This window comes from Centroberyx gerrardi, chromosome 2 (genome assembly GCF_048128805.1).
Source record: "Centroberyx gerrardi isolate f3 chromosome 2, fCenGer3.hap1.cur.20231027, whole genome shotgun sequence".
In the NCBI taxonomy this organism is placed as follows: domain Eukaryota; kingdom Metazoa; phylum Chordata; class Actinopteri; order Beryciformes; family Berycidae; genus Centroberyx; species Centroberyx gerrardi.
Genome location: NC_135998.1, coordinates 23,315,379 through 23,321,378, shown reverse-complemented (window position 1 = coordinate 23,321,378; position 6,000 = coordinate 23,315,379).

The window sequence follows — 6,000 nt, the reverse complement described above, 5'->3', positions numbered from 1 at the left end:
AGTAGTTTGAACTGCTACACCCAAGCAGGTGTGTAGCTGTAGCCCAAGTTCACATGCCTAAAATCGAGGATTTTTTTTCCACTTTACTGGCTGCAGAGCTGCTTGTGATCATACAGTGGCACTGATGTGATTGGGTGTAGTAATTACACTGATTGGTGGGTTCACAGTAGATTCAGTATCAGGTGCTGCATTCTAACATAAGGTACAGGTGAATACACTAATCTTGAACCAGCACTGGGAAGCAAATTCACCATTGATCTCAAACAAATCACAAACAAGGTTTAATTGTGGGTTTACTGAAATGGCAAAATTATCGTCATATCGTTATACATTTGGGCTTTTTTGGAATTATTGATCGTATATCATACAGTGGTTAAAATTATCATACAAATACGATAATTATCGTACATCTGGCAACCCTGGGCAAATGGAGGTCAAATAAATTCTGTTAGTTAAGTGTAAATATGAGTACGGAGGAGAAAGTACCAAAAAACGGAAAGGGAATGGCAGCACTGACACGGCTAGCCCTAAGACAAATGACTGAGCGCAGGTTTAACCGCCGCGTGGAAGTTAGACCCCATTTTCAAGGGATGGCTGAAACCTGTTGCTGAGAATGAGACAAAGGCCTTCTGTCACTGTTGCAATGTCCAGATGGTGTCTGAAATCATGGTTCTTAAGAACCATGCCACGGGGACTAAACATATGGAAATTGGCACCATATTGGCACAGTCAAAACAGTGAATTGTTGTTTGTTTCTTTGATGATGGATCCTAATCAGTCCAGACCCATTTCTGGAAATTGGCTCAGGTATTTATCTGGTGAGAACAGGGAATTTGTCACTGAAGGTGCTTCAGCAGAGAGCTATATACTGAAATGATAAAGTCCTTCACAGACGCCAATGTCCCACTGAAGAACATTGTGGGCTTTGCCTCGGATGGGCGCAACACAATGATGGTGAAAAACAACTCCGTCTCAAGTCAACTGAAAAATGACCTACCGGGGATAGCGGTGCAACGATGCATCTGTCACTCATTGCATCTCTGCGCTAGTGTGGCCTGCAAGCACCTTCCCCGAAGGTGTGAGGATTTAGCCAGGGATGTATATGTATTTCAGAAATAGCACCAAGCGTATGGCACAGCTAAAAGAATTTCAGGAATTCTGTCATGTTGAGCCTCATAAAATTCTGAAGCCATCTCAGACCCGTTGTCTCTCTCTCCACCAAGTTGTCAAGCGTATACGCACACAGTGGGGTGCTCTGAGGCTTTTCCTCACCGACCTGTGGCTGGAAGCGAGATTAAATGCAGCAGAAAACATATTCAGTGCGCTGAACGATGAATCACTGAGACTGTATTTCTACTTTTTGGATTGGGTTCTGCCGAAGTTCACAAGCCTTAAGGAGCATTTTCAAAGTGAGAAGGTGGTGATCACAACCCTGAGGAACAAGATGTATGAAATGTGAGGACCTCCTTTTGTCTTTCATGGACAGGGACTATGTTCTCCACGACAACATCAACCAGATTGACCCAACAGACAATGCCCTACCACTTAATGCAATGTATTTGGGCGTCAGTGTGATGCAACACCTCCTGTTGCAGTTTAATTCTGAGTGATGTTTCAGCACCTTGGACAGCGCTATCGGAAGTGCGTTATGCTTCATTAGTAGTAACTGTGCACACCTGAGAGAGAGAGAATTCGGCTGCAGAGACTTTTGCCAAACACCATTGTTCCACCTCCCTTTTCCCCTGAAAATTTGTATTGTGATTTTAAGAGACAGTGAACAAGATCCATCAAATGGCATGGGAAAATGGTCAGGATTATTCAACAATAAGGCAATGGTACATTTGTCAAAAAGAAATATGTTTAATAATTTCCATGACACACGAATGAATTAAATGTATGACTGCCCCCAATATACCACCGTTTTGTAGAAAAACACCTACAATCACATGTAAAGAGCAAGAATGAAAAATTGTGTGAACATCCTCCCTTTTAAAACAGATAAATAAGGTTTTACTTCAACACTAGCCTCAGTGCAGCAACAAGAGCAATACATGACATCCATTCATACACTTAACATCTGTGTTATTGATTTGAATTTATAGGGAAAACCAGAACAAAAAAGTAGTTTGAAAATTCTTGCAAATAATAAATAGCACAAGTGCATTATTTAGCTTGTAAGAGATGTGCACTATTTCCTGGAAATTTAAATTTAGCCATACCTCAAGCATTTTCATTTTGAAACTATGTTACACATTAGCTAAATTCTTGTCATGTTTTGATAGCCTTGACTATATATGAATGGGTAAAATATTTTTTTTTTAATAAACAGCCAACAACATCGATTTCTACCTTGACCACCTTGAGAGTCCAGGAGAGAGGACTTATTGCCATATTAAGGATTTTGACAGTGGCTTGCCGGGGGTTTCCTTGGCCTGGGTTAGACCCAGTTGTGGATCCGCCTCTTGGATGTCGGGCAGGGGGGATTATTAAGTCTGCTGAATTCCCCAGGAGCTTGTTGAGGGTAAGGGTAGGCTTTGCGGGTTGAGTTAGTGGAAGGGGACTTGTTTAAATAATCACAAGTACAGTATGAATACAAAATAACACCTAGACAAACAGTGAAATGAACAAAGAATCCATCAAATGCTTTTGTAGGTAAGCAAAAATGTTGTTTCACATCTTCAACTAACCGAAATCAACAGCGGTCAATAGAGGCAACCATCCAATTCCATATTTATCTTTTGAAGCACCTCAAATGTATAGCGCAGCTTTGTGGGATACCTCATGCTCATAGCATAAATGAGCCCAAACAACATTGCAGATGCAAAGGCCTCGTTCTCGAGATCCTGAAGCACTTTCACACACTCAAGGGCAATCCCCACATTGTTGGGTTCATTGCTGGCAGCGTCTTTGATTACAAAGATCCCCATGGTGGTCTTCTCTGTGGCCTCATCCATGTTCTAGTGTTAAGAAAAAATGATTAATTAGTCCAAAATAGATTAAAGCAATCATCAGGGCCAGCATTCAACATGCAGACCTGCCAACATGAACGCATTTAGCGTAGCAGCTCCACATTTTGACATCAAATTATGCTGTTACAAGTTATTACTTAAAACTATACCAAGGCGTTTGTTTTTTTTAACTGCTGTTCGGGTCTGAGGAAGCAGACGAGCCAATCGACATGAAACTGGGTGATTGACAGACAACTGTGTAACCAACCATTTGCCCCCCCCCCCTTCTCTTCTAGTCTTGGTCTTCTCCTATGGTATTGTCACGTTCACACTCCGTTCCTCTCCCTCCCACTCTGTCATAGTGGTATCGGCTTTGCCAAAGTAAAAAGGTAAATGGAGGACGTGTTGAAACAGTAACGTGTGATGTTAGCTACAACAGGGCTCGATAGTAAAATACTTCTATGCTTGAAACTAACGCGGTCCCGCCATAATGATAATGACAAAATCGTTTTAGATTTGAACCAACAGGTACTGTACTGGCTTTTTGTGTATATACGTTGCGTTATTATTGTCAAGCCGGGTGTTGTAGTATGGCTTGGGGAAAAAACACACATGCTCTTAAAGGGCCGGCGCACCACAACATGAAATGATGAAACCACATAGTGGGGGGGCCAATGTAACACATTAAATTGCCCGTTGGATTTGCGTGTTAATTTTTGGCAACGATAATAAATGCATTCTTTGAGTTGTAAGGAAGTGTTTGACCTTCAGCAACCTTGATCCAATGTCATAGCTGAAATGTTTTCGCTACAAAAATCCTTTATCACGAAACTGAAAGAGTATGATAATGATACAATGCATACTTAAACTTTCTTTTTATTGCACTTATACATTTTCAGGTCCATGATTTTCTTTTTTCCAGGTTGTTTCTCATAGTAGTATGCCAATATATTCAGATATACAGGTCCGCAAGGAAAAAGCATCAATCTGCATACTGAAACAAAACTGACTTTTGGATGTCTAAGATGTTTTCTTTCTTGTCTTCAGGGTATAGGTCAGTGCCAGTGCTTGAAGTGGAAAAAAATAAGTGCCGGTACTCCCCTTATTCACATGTTGCCATGTGTATCGGCCGGTATCAGCAAATCATTAAGTATTACATTTTGAATTTCTACAGTGAATTAAAGATACTAGGAGATATTGCTGATGTTCAAAACATGCGTTTATTTAAACAACATACTTTGACTGCTGTACATCAGCATCTCTCCTTTCCTTTGTCAGGCAGAGGCTGAAAGATAGATGGAGAGATAGAGACAAAAAATGAGAGTTAGCTATGAATGTGGTGATGTATTCAGTGAGGATATCACATTAAATGGTAAATTAATTCAGCATCACTTGTCACCTATTGTACTTTGGAATAATGAAACACATCAGCAAGGTTGACCAAATACTCATTGCCAAAGACAGAAGAGGTAAACAAAAAAGTAGCCTAAACAGAAATATTAAATCTTGCTCAGAAAAAAAATATTCTGCATGCACTAAATATTATAAGACAATAGTGATGATATCCATCAGAAATAAGATGTTAACCTACTTAAAAAAAAAAGGCTCCAGCAGGTCTTGGGGTCAGATGTGCTCGACTGGCGAGGCGCTTCGCATGCTTTTTCATCTGCAGATCTTCTTCCCTTCGCCAGCCATGACCTTACATAACTTTGTGGATTGAACTGCTCTAATGGTGGCCCATTGCATTTGGGGAAAACCAGGTTGGACAGTCTGCTTATAGCAAGGGAGTTCCTTTTTACAGTAAGAATGTCATTCATGCTGCTCGCTCACATTCACTGGTAGAGACAGCAATGTTGTGGACAGCTTTAAGTAGAGGCTCCAGGGCAGCTGGTGTCCGGGATGCCATTACTTCCTTGTATTCCCGAAATCCCTGGATACTTTCTCTTCTCTCTACTTTTAGTGTGTCACACAAACGAAGCACCTCTGCATCACCATGCTGTATGTCCAATTGTCCCTCAGGCCAAGTGTCTGGTTGAAGAACCTTCATGTCTGTCATCAGTTGGTTGCCACCTCTATGTGAGGAGCTTTCTTGTGTGCTGACAGGAAGTTGTTGGAGCCATCCTGCATTTCAAATTTTCAGCCATGCTGCGAAAGAACTGTCCTGGATTGATTTTCACTATCTTTTGATTATCATGCAGGGCTACATTCTTGAAAGACTCTTAAAAGACGTCTTTGTTTGAGCTTGAAGAACAGTTTGTGTGTAGAGGCCAGGTGTTGAAACCATGGACTCAAAGACACAAATCTGTCGAGCCAGCAGCTTGTCTGCTTCAGGCAGCGTCATGCCTCTCTTTTGGAGCATCCTTGACAGATCACTGAGTTCTGTTAGGGCATCATACATAACTCCAAGATTAAAAGCAAAGGGCACAGAGGTGAGAACATCATGAAGTCCCTTGTATTTTGCTCTCTCTGTTGAATCCCTGGTAGCATCACTGGCAGCACTAGAAAAGTGAACCTGTAGTTTTTCCAAACAACTTTGACAGTTCTCTCACTTGAAGCCACCCAGCGGATTAACAAAACACGTCCTATAATAAGAAGACGCTGCTCCACACTCTGTGCACACTGAACCAATTCTCCTTTGTTTTTGGGTGAGGCATGATATAAGGTGTACAGTTTATCAAAGAAAATCTTAAAATGATTAAGTCCAGTGACCTCCTTGAGAACATCCCCAACTGCCAGTTCTAGACGATGATTTGAACAGTGCCATACAAACAGGTCTGGGAATTTAGCACAAAGCTGTGTAGCAACCCCTGCTCTTCTGCCAAGCATTACTGATGCTCCATCGCATGCAAAGGACACAAAACACTCACAATGTCTCTGTGATATCATTTGCTGTGGTCCCATCCAACTCCAGCAGCTCAAAAAATATCGTGTCTGGCTCTGCGTCGGCAATAGCGGCAAGTACTCACAGGATTTCTCTTAAGCGGCTCCTTGGCATGGTTTGTGTGAAAAATAGTGTTTCTGACGACTAGCTGTCGATATATGTTTGGATATT